Genomic DNA, 17,517 nt, shown 5'->3' with positions numbered 1-17,517 from the left:
TTTTCTTCTATACCCCTCTTTCGTAATCAGTAGTGAATATCAGAAACACAAGCTTGAAAGATAAGAAAACGAAGAAAAAGAGAAAGAAAAGGGAAGAGAAAGAAAAAAATGAAAAAAAAGAGAGAAAAAAAAAAGAAGAAAAGAGAAAAGAAGAAGAAAAACAATAAAAGAAAATAAAGAGAGTAAAGAAAAATAGAAAAAAAAAAGAGAAAAAGAAAAATCACAACAACAAAGTAATTTCTATGACTTGAACTACGTTCGACCTGATTCCTTTTAAGGATACGTAGGCATCCTCACGGTTCGGTCCCATCAAAACAAAAATCCAAAAGCCCCCAAGCAAGAAACTGGGGCAGAAGTTGTGTTTGTTGTGAGAAATCTGATTCTGAAAGTTGTAATTTTAACCCATTTGAACTGTTTTGAGCCTTTTATACCCTTTCTTTCTAACCCTATCCAAAAGTTCATGTTACAGTCCAAAGAAAGACCTTCTGATCAGTCTTCGAGAAATGCAAAGTCAAGCAGGTAAAGGTAATTCATGACAGGGGCAACACTCTGGTTCAAGCCAAAATAAAAATAAGAGAGTCTTATTGGTAAAAACCCTCACAGGAACTGTAAGGCGATGGGAGTTGAGAGAGTCTTATTAGTGAAAACCCTCACGGGCACCTTGAGGCGAAAGTGAGTTGAAAAGTCAACAAGTGAGAAAGGTCTATTGGTGGAAACCAGTTTCAAGGCACCGCAGGATGAACAAGGTCAAGGGTTGGGTAGAGTAATCAGGTCATGGAAATTCCGAGGCAACAAAGTACGGCAACTGAAAGTTGATTGGTTGGACAGATTGGGCCGATTAATCCAAAATGCATGTCATGATCATTTGTACCTGCTGTTCCACTCAGATAAGTTTCTTTTTCTTTTTCCCCTTGTAGCAGTCATCTGGTTTTGGATTCTTCTTATCCTTAACCCCCAAAGTCATTTCATTTCATTTTCTTTGGGTTTATTTGTCTAAGATGTTACAATGTCAGTCTTGTTCAAAGCAAGTGAAAAGAATTTCAAAGCTCACTACCAACTTCCAAAATTGCAAAGCATGGTTTGGTCAGCGTACCAAAGACAGCATGATGTAAGGTGGGATACAGGGGATCACCAGAAGTTTCATCGGTGGAATGGTTTGGTAATATCATGGGAGATGCAAAGGTTTAGATAAAGGGGTCAGAGGTAAAATAACAGCATGGGTGTAGAACATTCGGTTCGTCAAAGGTCATGGGGTTTGAAAGTCAGTTAGAAAGTCAAAGCGGTTCGGGGCCAGTTCGAGGAAGCCAGTCAAAACAAAACAATGCAGCGGAAAGATCTTCAGCAAGAGTGCCATCAGCTAACCACCATTTTAAACTGACAAAATTTTCTTTGATTGAAATAGTGGCAGAAAATTTGTTTGTTTCGGATGAGCTCTTTGTAAGGGGAAAAGCAAGCACTAATCAGGTTTGACCGTTAACTTTCAGGACCCTCCTGGAAAATGTGGCTTAGTTAAAATTCAAAACAATCATGAGTAGCATAATTTAGCATAAATGTATCCCAAAGGAATATAAGTTGGTTTCAATGTTTGCATGTTTAAGATAGGATTCAATTAGGAGTTTTTCAGGACCTTCCTGGATAATAAGATGTAGTTTAAAACTCTCTTAGATAACAGGACTTAGCGGAAGTAATACCTTTAGAAGATACAGCTTAGGTCTATAATTGCCAGTTGTCAAGAACTCCCTGGATAATAGGACATAGCTTTCAAATTCTTAGTAACAGTTGGTAGAATGATTCAGTTTAACACTCGCCCATGTGCCCAGCTACCAAACTGTGGCAGGAAATTTTCTTTGTTTTATCTGTTTTGCTGAAGTCAGGAGCCCGCCTGGAGAGCAGGGAATACATTTCAAGTTGAAGTCAGGAGCCCGCCTGGAGAGCAGGGAATACATCCAAGCGCAGCAGTCAGGAGCCCGCCTGGAGAACAAGGGAATACAATTCAAGTTTTAACTTTTAAATTCTTTGCTTTGTTTATTTTGAAGTCAGGAGCCTGCCTGGAGAGCAGGGAATACATTTTAAGTTCAGCAATCAGGAGCCCGCCTGTAGAGCAGGGAATACATTTCAAGTTTAAGTCAGGAGCCCGCCTAGAGAGCATGAAATACATTTCAAGTTGAAGTCAGGAGCTCGCCTGGAGAGAAGCTTATACATTCAAGCGTAGCAGTGAGGAGCCCGCTGGAGAACAAGGAAGTACAATTTAAGTTTTATCTTCCAAATTCTTTGTTTTGTCTAATTTGAAGTCAGGAGCCCGCCTGGAGAGCAGGGAGTACTTTCAAGTTGAAGTCAGGATCCCGCTTGGAGAGCAGGGAGTACTTTCAAGTTTAGCAGTCAGGAGCCCACCTGGAGAACAAGGGAGTACAATTTAAATTTTAGCTTTCAATTTCTTGTTGATAGTTGGTAACGTGATTCATTTTACACTTACATATATTCCCAAATACCCAAACTGGGGCAGAAATATCCTCTGTTTTTGTCATTTTGTGGAAGTCTGGAGCCCGCCTGAAAAGCAGGGAATACATTCAAGTTTAGCCGTCAGGAGCCCACTTGGAGAGTAGGGAATACGTTTCAAATCAGCAGTCAGGAGCCCGCCTGGAGAGCAGGGAATGCATTCAAGTCAGTAGTCAAGAGTCCGCCTGGAGAGCAGGGAATACATTTCAAGTTCAGCAGTCAGGAGCCCGCCTGAAGAGCAGGGAATACAATTCAAGTTCAACAGTCAAGCGCCCGCCTTGAGAGCACAGGAATACAGTTCAAAGATCAACAATCAGGCATCCACCTGGAGAAAAGGAAAACATCTCAGATTACAATTCAAGGCGGCAACAAAGGGATTCCACCAGGAGAATACAAGTCAACAAGGCAACAAGAACCACAAGAGCAAGTTTGAAGATATAGATAGGATTTTGTAATGCATATACCATAGTATAGTCTAGATTCTTTTATTTTATCATGGTGTAATAAGGGGATGCAGTAAGCAGTAGCAACAGTAGCAGCAATAGCGAAATCACAGCTTCATGGTAGTCCCAGCTACCAAAACATTCCTGAACTACACTGACCTGATTATTTTTAGCCAAGGATATGTAGGCAACCTCGGAAGTAGGGTGCGGTCAAATCTTTCAAAAATGCTTCCCACGGAGTATTCAAACGGGCAAAAATCGCTTGTATCCGCTCACTTTATCTTTGCACAAAAACTCTTCGTGTTTCCGAGCAAAGAGAGGCAGCTGTGAGCACGTGATTTTTTCCCTATATGAATTACGCCCATAAATTCAAAACAAAATAACTTCTATTCATTATTTGCAATTTTTGTGGATTTTGTGGCACCTTCTGATAATTGTTTGCATTTGTCTGTGCATTTTTATTTTTGTTTAATTAATGAAAAATAGCAAAAAATATCATGCACTGCATTTAGGATTTAATTTTATATTTTTAATTAATTGGTAAATTAATTTGTTTTATAAGATATAAAAATCACAAAAATAGCTCATTTTAATTTTTAACTCTTTAGTTTTGAATTTTATATTTTTCTTTGAACTTAGGATTTAATTAATTATTGTAAATACTATGGTGATTGATTAATCTAATTGGGTAGGTTAATTTAGTCCAAAATTTAATTTAGGTTTTATTTTTAATTTGAAAAAGAAAAGGATTTGAAATTTGAAAAGAAAAAGAAAGGAAATAAGAGAAAATTGGATTTTTTGGGCTTTTCCATCAAATCTCTTCCAGGCCCAAACGGTATATACACCCAGTACCCGGTCAAATCACCCCACACCCGGTCCAAAACTTCCAGGCATTAAGACGATTCAAACGACGTAGTATGGAGCCAAACTACGTCGTTTTGAGTTTATTTGGTTTAAATAGATCTTGCCCCTTCATCATCCATCATCCAACGGTCAGGGAAGCCCCATTGAATTCATTTAAAACTATCCTAATAACCTAGGACCATCTCATTCCATCTCACTTCTGTCCCACATCGTCTCCATCAGAGACATGAAGAACCCTAACGCCGCCCCAAAACGCCTCACCATCTCCGGTGGCGGCGCCACCACAAACCGCCACCAAACTTACACCAAACACCCTCCTCCATCTCCACATCCTAGATCCGCACCCCTTTTTCCCTCAAATCGAACCCCAACTATTCGAATTTCAAATCGAACCCTCAAACCCTAGCCGTCGTCCTAGAATTCCCAACCTCCTGCCTGGCGGCGCCGGCTCCAATCCTCACCAAAATTACTCCCCAGGACCTCCACCAACCCCTCTTCCCAAATCCCATATCAGTTTCCCTCGAACACCCTTGAATCCTTTCGAATCTGGATTTGGAGACGAACCCTAGAAATTCCTAAATCCTAAATCGAGTGTTCGTTGAATTTTTCCGGTCTAAATTGATTTTATTTGTGTGTTCTTGTTAAGAACACATGATTAACTTCAAAATTGGCCAGAACTCGGATGATTTGAAGACCCAGGCTCCCTCTTTCATTTCCCGAACCTTTTCGTGGGTACTTTCTTTTCTTTCTTCGGTTTAATCTTTTCTTCATTTGTTTTTCTGTTTTCTGCTTCTTCCCGTGCTTTTGAAAATCTTAGTTTTCTAATTTCAGAGTGTTAATTACATGCACGTTAGGTTTTTGTTAAGAAGTTTTCTTTTCTTTGAGTAGCTTAAGAATTTGTTAATAATTTAGTTCAAATTTCATTAAGTGCTTAGTTGCATCAATTGGAATTAGTAGAAATTTTGCCTGAATTGTTTCTGTTTCTGTGGATTTCATTCAGAGTTGGGGTTTGTTAGTAAATACTGAATTGGGTTGGTTTCATGTTGGGTTTGAAAGCCCAAAGAAGGAGGTCAGCCCAGGTTAAGGTTAAATGTTGGGTCAACTTGACCCATGAGCTGAAAGGTAGCTAGTTAACCGAGGTAATAACCGGGGTATTGGCGGGTAATTTGGGATAATTAGGTTGGGGAATCTCTTTGTGACTGAAATGGAAGCTTCCAGGAAATAAGGTGGGGGACTGTTTTTGAAAATCTGATAATTAACTAGGGATATCTAAGCAAAAGCAAAATGGAAAGGGGACTAAGGGGCAAAACTAATTCTTAAGGGGCTGTCCTAATGCCTTGCCTATAAAGGCACCCTATCCTGCATTTCAAAAAGGATTCAGAGATAAAAAAATTGAGAAAAAACAAAGACGGCTAAAATCTGAGTGAAAATTACTATTTCATTGAACTCTCTATGAGATTTCTTCAGTTTCTAATTCCTGAAATAATTCCTGATCTATCTGGGCTGAAATGGTTTAAGTTTGGTGGTTTAAAGTTTTGGTTTGAAGTTCTGGTCGATTTTTGTCAATTGTTGCACCTCCTTTCTTGGCTTAAAGCTGGTTTTCCTTGGTTATATTTGTTGCTGACCACTGTCCTTGCTACTGTTTACTGCTGATCTACTCACCCCTCTAATATTTCATTTTCCAGGTATCTATTCTTAAACTTGTAGAGTTGATGCTCAGATTGGAGTTGAAATGGAAATAGAAGTTGTTCTTTGTAGCTTAATACTAAGCTGTGATTCATAATATGGCTTTACTTTCATAGATCTCTCTGTTTCATGCTTTCACAATTAGGTTCTTCATGTGTAATTGAATATGCTTAATTATGTAAACTGAATAACCGGAAGTCTTGTGTCACAGATTGTACCAAGCTATGATCATCTTTCTTTTTCTTGTAAGCTATGTTGAGCATGAATCAGTAGTTATATGCAGAGTTTCTGGGTATAATAATCGCGTGTGGGTTTTGAGAATTAAACCAAAAAATGACTGTGGTTTGGATTAAGAATGATACTAATGTTACAAACTTTGCATTTGTGATATATGTTCGTTCTTGTTCGCTGATTAAATCCATATGGAAGTTTGAGGGTTCGTTTGTTTCGTCATTTGTCGTACTATCTTGTTCCATTTTGGTTTTGTTTTTTCTTTCTTTGGAGTGTCCGTTTGGTTAAATTGAGCTCATGGATGTTGTAAATTGGTATGGGTTGGGTTCGTTTCATAAAAATGAAATAGCAATGGGAGGGATACCATACTTTGCCGAAACAGGCCTTGTCCATATGTAAAGTGGGTTTTGGGCTTTCAAGCGACTAATTTCAATTATTCTTATTGGTTTTGGTACTACATACTTCAGGTTGTGAGAGTTTATGTTCTATGTAGAGATTTATAGTGCAGAGCTGTGTTGAACTTACATTGAAGTATGAAGTTTTTTAGCAGAAATACATACTTGTGACATTGTCTTATTTGACCTAAGCCTTTCCAGAACACGTATAGACAAATTTCAAGACCATTATGTGTCAAAAATTGGTGTTAGTTTTGATATTGCGAAGTTATATAGGATTAATTTAGGCTAATCGTTGATGAGACATTTCTCGCACATTATCGTGATGCTTAAGGTATTAAATAGTTATCTTGGATATTCTCTTTAAAGTAAGAAACGAGTTCAGTGCTCGTTGTGGCCCAAAGGTGTTCTCTGATGACAATGCCGACAATAATCTCAAAGTAGTCTAGAAAATAATAACATGAATAAAAGACATAGTTTTCTTTTAAAAATTAGGATTGAGGCGTACCGTGCTGAATAACGTGACAATTGCACGACCCTCGTTTAATTGGTCTCGTTTTGATTGTTAGAATTCGAGGCGTGCCATTTAGCGAATTTTCATGGCCCTCGCAAAGATGCAAATGCGAAATTGCTTTAGGCGGGTTAGTTTAATAATGTTACTTTCCTAAATTTGGGTACGCATTTATGTGACCCAAATCCAAATCTCAACGATGTTAAAATATGTCAAAGGCCACTGGTGCATTTATGTGACGCGGTTTGAGACGTGTTTTAATAACGTTGCAATTTTCTCTAAAATAGATAAAAACGGTTATAAAGTTAAAATTTGCGCATAGGTTTAGAATTGTTTGAAATCAGATAATTAAGCCGAATATAACAGTTGAGCGACCGTGCTAGAACTACGAAACTTGGTTTCTGGTTCGCAGACTGTTAAACAGAGTCAATCTTTTCCTCGATTCGGAATTCAACCGGTGACTTGGGACACCATAAATCTCCCAAGTGGCGACTCTAAATCTTTAAACAAATAAATCTCGTTTCGATTGTCCTTTAATTGGAAAAACTCCCTTTATTTATACCCTTTCGGGGGCGTAGGTAAAAAGGAGGTGTGACACATGTTACCTAAAGAGTAGGAAAGAACAGAGTTCAAGATTACAGAAGTTTCTGGTCATGATCATATTATCTCAGCAACTTATGTTTAAGTTAATCAAGAGTTTATCCGTAGACTAGGTCTCAACTTCTATTAAATGCCTAAGTTAACAACTTCATTTGGAATATCTAAAGTGTATTAGAAGAGATGCTTATGCAAAGTAATAGGCCAATTTCATCCTAAGTAGATGACATGATTACTTTCTTCTAAAGGTCTAAATCTCATGCTCACACCAACTTCATTTATAGTTAAAGCATGCTACTATACCCCAGGCAGGGGCAGATAACATCAGCAGTTTTCGTTAAGTTCACAAGTCATTCACAGTTAACTTATGTAAGCGTAGTGAGGCTCAGTGATAATGGAAGTACAAACATGATCATAAAAGGGCAAGCAAAGCTCTTTTTTAAAACAAGGGTGAGTGCAAAACTCCCAAGAGATGGCATTCAATTACAAATATGAGACATTTTTACAGGATTACAACATTACAAATACAGTTGAGTATCAAAAATCATGGAATCAGACTAACAATGTCATTATAGAAGTTTGGAACAATGAAAATTTCTCATTGAGGAGGCATAGATATGTTATACATGTTAGGTGTATCAGCCTTAAAGTTTAGGTTAACACAACCAATTCAAGAGATGATACTACAACTCTTAACCTAACTCTATCTTTTAATTAGGTTCTTGAAGACAATCTCAACATAATTTGATCTTAGTTAACAATAGTAGACAGAATACTTGGAAGATTGACTGTAGAGATTTAGTAGAACCCAAACTAATTACCTTAGGGCATTGTTTATACAATGAGACTCACATATGGAATCAAGTAGTTATGAAAATGGATAGGAACCATTTATACCAATCATTCAAGTACTACAGAATCACAGAAGGACATTAGAAGGAAGAAATTGATTCAAATGACATAAGCTGATGTACCCAAACTAATATGACAGTTGTGTTTTCATCATTAAAGGTTCATATCCATTTTAGTTTAGTCTATCAGGTGAACCATTTCATGTGTAAATAACACTAAGTCAAATTAGTATAGCATACACGTGGGCCATCGTAGAACATCAGGGAGGTATAAAGTCAAGATAGGTGCATAGAATCATTTAAAGTTCTTGGTTAATTACAAAAAATTAGCAAGACATAGACTACTAAACTCAAAGACACATTCATTAAGATTACAAAAGTAGTCGACTAGTACATGGTCTTGTTTTCACATTGTTAAAAAAACATATAACTCCAAAGCTTGATAATCGATCATAAACTAATGACAAATGCATTAAGGCAGAGATAACAATTATAACATATCATAAGCATAGTTAATTAAAAAAAATAACAAAATATACATGATTTTAATTAAATGATTTAAATAGAGGAAGGGTCAAGGCTAACTGACCTTCCTTTGAGCAGAAAACCGAACAAGAATTCTCTTAGCCGCTTGGAATCAAGACATAAACCCCAATCAGTGAAAACTCGAAACCGGAAAGAGGAAAGAAATCAAAACTCAGTTAGGAACCCTAGTACCACGACCCAAAATTCACTAGTCGTGATGGCACCTAACCCAACCCGCTAGCTAAGCCAACTAATAACTATCCAATTCCAATAAAGTCAATCAAACAATCAAATAGAGAAGTTAACTGAATTTTATACATTCTCCAAGGACCGGTAGTACAAATCATGAGCTTCTAAGAATAAAATTTACAAAGACGATATGAAATATATACATCATCTATTTGAAAAGTACATAAACAGAGTTTTATAAATCTAAGGCTACCATGAACAAGAGGCAGCTACAACAGGAACGCAGGTATATCTTAAAATCCAGCTCCCATCGAACACAGCAACAACGACAGCCAACATCTGCACGCAAGGTGCCGAAGTGCAGTATGAGTACAACCGACCCCATGTACTCAATAAGTAACAAACCTAATCTTAGGTTGAAAGTAGTAATGAGCTGGAACATAGGTCGCGTCCAACACCAATAACCAACAATAGTTCATAACAATGTAAAGCAAATAATAAAAGAAGTAATAAGTCATGAATGACGTGATACCGTACAACATGAGGAAAAATGCATCTCTATGCCTGTATGTCATGTGTGCATGCCAATGCCATTTATCTCGAGATGAATCATGTACTCATACTCTCAAAGTACTCAATCTCATTGTCTCACACCTTCCACTCATCAATGCTCAACCACTCAGTACTGTATATGGCCCATACGGCCAGGGAAGATCCATCCCGGAATATATATATCACTGATCATCAGTTACTCAATACCGATGAAGGCCAATCCGGCCCCATGAGGAAGATTTATCTCTAGGTATATAAATGCTTCGAACAAGATCCATATCCAGGGAAGATCAATCCCTCAATATAATCAACCGCGCTCACTGGGGGTGTGTACAGACTCCGAAGGGGCTCCTACAGCCCAAGCGCTATAATCTGCACGGACAACTCACACGCCATAGTATCAATATCAGAATCTGCACAGACAACTCACGTGTCATAGTATCAATATCAGAATCTGCACGGACAACTCACGTGATATAGTATCAATATCAAAATCTGCATGGACAACTCACGTGTTGCACGTACAACTCATGTGCTATAGTATCAATACCCTCACAATCAGGCCCTCGGCCTCACTCAGTCACCAACCTCTCCAGTCTCACTCACGGACTCACAATATCATGAATCTAGCCCAACAACAATGATATGATGTGTCAATAAATAATAACTAAGACTGAGATATGATATGAATACATGAATATGACTGAGTACAAAATATCAATGAAATTAGTGAGATGACAGCAAGAAACGACCACTATGGGTCCCAACAATATCGACATAAATCCTAAACATGATATCTAGCATAATTGACAGCTCAATTACTTTATCACATGGTAAAAACACAGATATCAACAAAATAGGACCACTATTCAGTGCCTTGAAAACAATAAAGTCACAATTCACAGGGTGCACGCCCACATGCCTATCACCTAGCATGTACATCACCTCAACATCAATCACATAGCACGTAATTCGGGGTTTCATACCCTTAACACTAAGTTTAGCAGAGTTACTTAGCTCGAACAAGCCAATTTCAAAACCGAGCAAGCCAAGCGATGCTCCAAAAATTCTATCACGCACGTAGCGACCTCCGAACGGCTCAAATCTAGCTAAAAGCAACTCAAATACATCAAATAAAGCCCAATGAAATAATTCTAAATGATAAAGATCGAATCCTAAATCAAATCCCAAATCTGGCCAAAAATTAAATCTGGGCCCACACCGCGGAACCCAAAAAACTCACAGAATCCGACAACTCATCAATTACGATTTCAACCATACAAGTTTCACTCAATTTCGACTCCAATTCGATGTTCAAAACTCAAAAATTCATATTATGAAACTTTAGGCCAAAGCCCCCAATTTCCTCTTTAAAATTCCTCAACCAAAAGCTAAAATCAAAGATAGATTCATGAAATATAACCAAAATCAAGTAGAGAACACTTACCCCAATTCATATGATGAAAAATTTCTTTAAGAATCGCCTTAATCCGAGCTCTCTAGCTCCAAAATATAAAAATGACTGAAACCCTCGAAATAGAGTACTTTATAATCTGTCCATGCATTTCTCTATGCTATCACGGACAAACTAATGCAATAGTGAAGTACAAAAAATTTTCATCTCTTTTTACTCTATGCAATCACGGCCAATCTCCCGCAATCACGACGAATAAATTTTTCCAACAGCCTTCTCCAACTCTTCCGGAAGGCCTCTAGTATAATGGTCATAACCTTTTTCTACAAAACTCCAAATTACAATTGTTTTGACTTTTTGAAAACTAGAGATCAAGGGCTACAGCTTTTATATTTGGATCATCTCCAAATTCCTTATAGATTGTGAGATATAAGCTTCCAAAGTCCGGTTAGTGCAGCAGAACATTTACTCTACGCGATCGCGAAAAGCCTTCCGTCATCGCGAAGCACTGTCGATTTTATTCCATTTTTCTCTTCGCTATCGCGACCAGAACCAAGCTATCACATTGTGCATCACTGTAGCTAAAAACCAGCAAATAGAAATGGTCTTAAACCACCATGAAACTCACCCCAACCCTTCGGGACACCGTCCGAACATACCAACAAGTCTCAAAACATATCACAAATTTAGTCGAGGCCTCAAATCATATCAAACAACGCTAAAAACACGAATCACATTCCAATTCAAAATCAATTAACTTTGAAACTTCAAACATTCACAACCGATGCCGAACCTATCAAATCACGTCCAATTGACCTCAAATTTTGCACACAAGTTACATTTGATATTACGGACCTGGTCCAACTTCCAGAATTGGAATCCGACTTCGATATCAAAAAGTCCACTCCCGGTGAAACTTTTCAAAATTTCAACTTTCGCCATTTCAAGCCAAATTCTACTACGAACCACCAAATTGCAATCCGGACGCGCTCCTAAGTCCAAAATCACCCAACGGAGCTTACATAACCATCAAAAATCCAATTCCAGGTCAAATACTGAAAAGTCAAACTTTGTCACCCCTATCAAATTTAAAGCTTCTAGTAGAGAATCATTCTTCTAAATCAATTTCGAATAACCTGAAAACCAAAACCGACGATTCACATAAGTCATAATACATCATACGGAGCTACTCATACCCTCAAACAACCCAACAAAGTGTAAATGCTCAAAACGACTGATCGGGTCATTACACCTAGCTTTTTACTTTGCTACTTGGAACTTTAGGTGTAGTTAATAATACTTCTGTAGTTAGGTCATATTGGTAAGAGCATTGAAGGCTTCCTTTTATAGTGGCATTGAATGTCTTAGGTTTCAACAGATTCAAACGATAGTGGAAGATGACGAAGAGTTGATGATGTGAGTAAAATCAAGTGAAATCAGAGAAGAACAGATATAAAAGTAGTGATAGTTTTTATCTGAGATGGGGAAGCTGACCGTTGAAGGCAAGATCAATCGGGTATAGGCCCATTGTCCAGAGGTCACTATGCTTGACCTCTGGACCAAGAATAATGATGATAACACTGAAGGAATGGCAATGCATGCCCCAGATTTGAAAGTCCATACCTGTGTTACAAACATTTTGAAGTATCGTCTATTAGCTAGGGTTTCGGATTTTAGGGACTTTGAATCTTATCGATGAAAGAGGAAAGAAAACAGCAGGATTCACAGTCATAGTGGACAATAAGGATGATTCTATGGTCGATTTGTGACCTTGCACAAATTTGTGCAAGGTTTGTGATTGATTTGTCTGTGGGAGTTGAGAGAATAGAGAGTGGAAGGGGAAAGGGGGACGGCTGAGTCAAAGGAAAATGATTTAGGGTTTGGGTAGGTTAGTTTGTCTCTAAAAGTTAAGAGGGGTGGGAGTGATCTGGGCCGTTAGACTTTAGATCAACGGCCGTGACAATTCAGGGATTAAATGTTTAATGAGAAAAATTAGTTGTCGTTGGATCTCCGTGTTTCAACGATAGGGATCAAAGCTGTTGAGGCATTAAAATTAATGGAAAATTTGGATAAAGTATGAATTGTTGAGCAAATGAATTAACGGCTCAGATGAAATGTGTTTTTTGTGTGAGTGGTAGAGACGGGTGACGTGGCAAATTCTAATTGGTTCTGTCACACCTTCTTTTTCCCGAGGGGATAGGGGAGCTTTTTAAATTAAAGTGACATTAATCGAAATAGGATTATTTATTTAATTTCAGAGTCATCACTTGGAATAATTTATGGTATCCTAAGTCACCGATTTATTTTAAATCCCAAATCGAGGAAATTTGACTCTGTTTTAAAAGTTTGCGAAACTAGAAGGCCGGATAAGAAATTCTGTTAATCCGGGAGAAGGTGTGAGGCACTCCCGAGTTCCATGGTTTTAACACGGTCGGTCAACTATTAATAATTAGCCTAATTATCTGATTTATTACATATTTAAAACATATGGTGCATTTTAACTTTATAACCGATTTTAATATTTATGGAATTTATTTGAACAAGACGTGATACCGCGCACTCGTTTGTTTTTGTACATATTGTAAATCGAGTCAAGTGAAACGCACTTGCGATTTACAACATATTTATTTTATTATTATTTGAAGCAGGGCCGGCTTTTGGGTAAAGCCACTGAAGCCCAAGCTTTAAGCCCCCAATTTCAGGGGGCCCCACTTTTTACCCTATAATATTATTTTTTACTCAAGTATTTGTATTCATATTATATTTTTTGGTAAAAATTGAAAAGGAAAGATATGTATGTTCCTTAAAAATGGGCTCCTAAAATATAAATACAAAATTTATGGAATAAATAAAGTAATTATTCTTTTTATTTTATTCTTTTTCTCATTAAATATTATATAAACCTTTCTACTTTCTTTCTTAGTTTCCATAATATTCAATTTTCTTTTTAAATCTTTCTTAGTTATCACCAAACATTACTACTATTATATTTTTTCTTTATGTATCCAAGATATTCTATTGTCCTGCATTTTTCTTCTATCAAGCTAAAGCTATAAGAAATATATTGAATGCAACAAATATTTATTTTCACATAAAATTAATGAATCATGTTCCTCCATTCCAACTTTTTAGTATTAGTTTTCTACTAACCTTTGTTTTTTTTGATATTTTCAATATGTACGCATATATTATCGTTTTAGTATTTATTGAAATTTAAATATATCAAATAGAAAATATGAGTCGGTTATTCAAAATATAAGAAAAAAAGTTGAATCTTTAATACAATCCCAAAAAGCAAAGATGATAGTACTCCAATCGATATACTCAATCATATAAAAATACTTGGTTCTTTTTCAAATGCTTATATTGCTTATAGAATAATGATAACAGTTCGTGTAATAGTTGCCTCCGACCGCCCTCGACCACAAACTAGAAATTTGAAAGAAGTATTTTAAAATTAAAATTGATAAAATCTTACTTAAGATCAACCATGGCGTAAGAGTGATTGAATGATTTAGCTATATTATCAATTGAAAAAGAATTATTTGAAGAAATTGATTATAAAATAATTATTCATAATTTTGCATCTCGAAAAACTAGAAAATTATGTATATATATATATAGGTTTTTTTTAGGAAAAAAAGTTTGGCTTTAGGCCCCTAATAGTATTGAGCTGCCCCTGATTTGAAGTTATGGCCGAGTCACGTGAAGCGCACACTCGAATTGGGGATTACGTATCATGACCACGCCACGGGAACCGTACCAATAGTCACAATGATTAATTATTAATCACGCCTAAAGCAGCTAGCCCATTTTAATTATTTTCCTAATATTTGAAATTATTGTGAGGCCAAGAGTTTATGGAAGGAGTTATTTTGGAAGTCGAGAAATCTTTTGGCAACTTAAAGTATAGACAAGTTATCCCCATTTGGAGATATTCACAAATTACTACTCTATCCTTGAGATTATGAGACAATTATCTATTATGGAAGAGTGGGTTAACTATTAATCTATTGACTAAAATCAATGAGGCCTGGCGGATTAAACTTGTTCGGCCCAAGTGCTTTCGCAAGGTCCATCCTTAAATTAAGACACACAACCCACTTTGATTTTGCAAGACCCAACAATGACCTACGAGCCTGACACTAAAAATTTTCATTCCCTAATTCTAAACAAATTCCTTTAAGAAAGTTATATTCATTCGTCTGATCAACTTGGCATGTAGCTCAACGGACAAATAGAATCTGAAGGCCATAAGAAAGATAAGCAACTATAATAAACAAAATGGCTTAGCATATCCCACAAATTTAGAGATTCACCCTATTACATAAATAATTACTCACTCATAGTGGCTGAAAATTTAAACATAAGGAAATTTCTAATTACATGGCCAAAGCACTTTTTCAGAATATTTCTTGGACTAGTTTCAAAACATTCCTATGGAGTTTACTTTAAATTCAACAATCCAATTTCGAAATTTCAGTAAACTATGAAGCAATTGTTAATATCTAACTTAAATCTTAAGATTTAAACACCTAACAGAGCAATCAGATGTAGAAGATATAGTAGCCAACCATAATAAATACACAATAATCAGACACGGATTCAGCAGACAATTCAGGCCTTCGTTCATACAATTAATGGAGGATTACAAGTGAGCAATCACGTACCTAGCAGCAAACGAAACAAACTTCAAAAATCAAATAAATCCAACTACTGGAGGAACTTGCTGATTACAGGAAACAACAACAAATCTTCAACAGCAGCAGCAACTCGAATGTTTATTAACGAGCTCAGTGCAAAAACAGATTTAAAATCCTTCGTGGTTTTTTTTACATTTTTGTTTTGTTTTTGAAGCTCTTGAAAAATCAAATTTCAGATTTCTTTAGGATGGCCGAGTTTCTCTATCTCTATCGACGTATATGAGTGAGAGGAGAAGAGAGAAGAAGGAAATGAAGGTGGCGGCTAGGGTTTATAGTCACAATGGGGGGGGGGGGGGGATTTGATCTCTTGTTGTATATGGAGAGAGGTGCGCCGCTAGGGTTTCGCTAGGGGAGGGGTCTGTTTTTCGTATCTGGTCTCTGTGTGTGTGATTAGATGCGAGAAGGTGAGAAATGAGAGTGAAGAAGAAGAAGAAGAAGTGGGAGGTGTGGCGGCGCTAGGGTTAGAAATTTTTTTTGGGGGGGGGGGGGGGAATCCATCGGTTCTTCTAGGGTTTTGCAAAATGGGGGTTTTAAAGAGAGGGGGAAGGATTGTGCCAGGCGGGTCAGTGGGATTTGGGCTTGGGCTGGCGGATGATTTTGGGGCGAGAATTGGGTCATGGAGCCTTTGGCCCAGTTTGCAAAAGACTAAACAAACCTTTTATTCATTTCTAGGGATGGAAAATGGTGCGGGGCGGTGCGGTTGCGGGGCACACCCGCGCATACCCGCGAAGACTCCAACTCGCCCCGCCCCGCCCCGCAAAACAAAATTTTCTGTTTTTACCCGCCCCGTCCCGCATATATTTTTTTTAATTTTTTTAATCTGATCTAGTAAACCAGGTAATTTTCTTTGAACTCTGCAATAACCCAGGTAAAATTCTAGTTTCTATTGCTTCCAACGTATGTCATGAATAATTGAATAGCTCCCCTTCCCTGCACTCAGCTTCTGTAATTCTTTTTTTTTTTGTTGTCATTTTTAATGTATGTTTTATAAATATTTAGTTGAGAAAAACTTAAATAAAGTAACATGGATAGTGATGACTAGTTATGTGGATTTATGAACCATGGAAATATGTCTTTGTTGAACGCCATACATATATTAGTTGTGCTGTTCTTTGAATATTTTGTCTATCTTTATAATGCAGCAACCAGGAGGAATAGACAAAGAAAAAAGAATTTCTGGCACAACCAGCAGCTTGAAGAGATACTGTAGAAGTTTTCAGTCCATGTACACATAACACATCTTTATCAAGAAGGTCAATGGAGTTCATCAGTTCAAGTCTTTTCAGAAGGATTAGTATTGATAAAAATAAGCCACATATCTGCTTAGTGAATTCTAAGATAAAATCACACTATTTATTAAGTTTAATGAAAAAGTAGATAACTAGATCAACAAACTATTTTTGTGACCAAGTTAAAAGAAACACAAATGCAGACACCAACTTAGCAAATGGAAAACGAACATCTTAATAAAGTAGATACACAAACCAGTCACAGCAAAAATAATACTAAATGATAACTCTGATTAGTCTGTTATAACAAAGCAAAAATTAAAATATTGGGATCTTCTTCTTCATCGGAAATAATGCATCTTCGACTTCCTTCAGTTATCAAGCAACTGAAACATATGGATCTTCTTCTTCATCAAGCATCGTCGGACATGAAACTCTATCAATGCTTGAACATGAACCTAAAAAAAAACTATAATAGTATAAGAAATTGAATACTATTATTAACATAGTAAATCGTAAAAATGTTACTTACCATTTATCTCGTTCCATAAATAAGTGCGAGCACACATCAACGCCCCAAAGTAGTAGGATGAAGTTTACTACGATGCGGGCTAATCAATCTCCCACTAGTGCTAAAGGCCGATTCTGAAGCAACGGTAGACGTAGGAATGGCTAAGAGGTCAGGAGCTATCTTTTGCAAAGTAGGAAATTTTAATATGTTTGTCTTCCACCAGCTTAAACTGTCAAATGATGGCGTACGAGATAGCACACCTTCTTCTAAATATGACTCCAACTCCGATCTTGGGTCCACATTCGCGCTACTCGAAGCGA

General features: G+C 37.0%; 1 long non-coding RNA gene across 1 annotated transcript; it reads right to left on the bottom strand.

Moving 5' to 3' along the window:
* Positions 1-2,071: 2,071 nt before the first annotated feature.
* On the bottom strand, positions 2,072-15,961 carry LOC142176348 (uncharacterized). Its single transcript, XR_012704859.1, has 4 exons — positions 15,425-15,961; positions 8,664-11,890; positions 2,474-2,821; positions 2,072-2,391 (listed from the first exon to the last, which is right to left on the bottom strand). It is a non-coding gene; the product is annotated as an uncharacterized LOC142176348 (long non-coding RNA).
* Between the last annotated feature and the right edge of the window lie 1,556 nt (positions 15,962-17,517).

The sequence above is a fragment of the Nicotiana tabacum genome, chromosome 22, assembly GCF_000715075.1.
Source record: "Nicotiana tabacum cultivar K326 chromosome 22, ASM71507v2, whole genome shotgun sequence".
In the NCBI taxonomy this organism is placed as follows: domain Eukaryota; kingdom Viridiplantae; phylum Streptophyta; class Magnoliopsida; order Solanales; family Solanaceae; genus Nicotiana; species Nicotiana tabacum.
The sequence above is the reverse complement of the archived record's forward strand: the minus strand, read 5'-3'. Positions and strand labels throughout refer to the sequence as shown.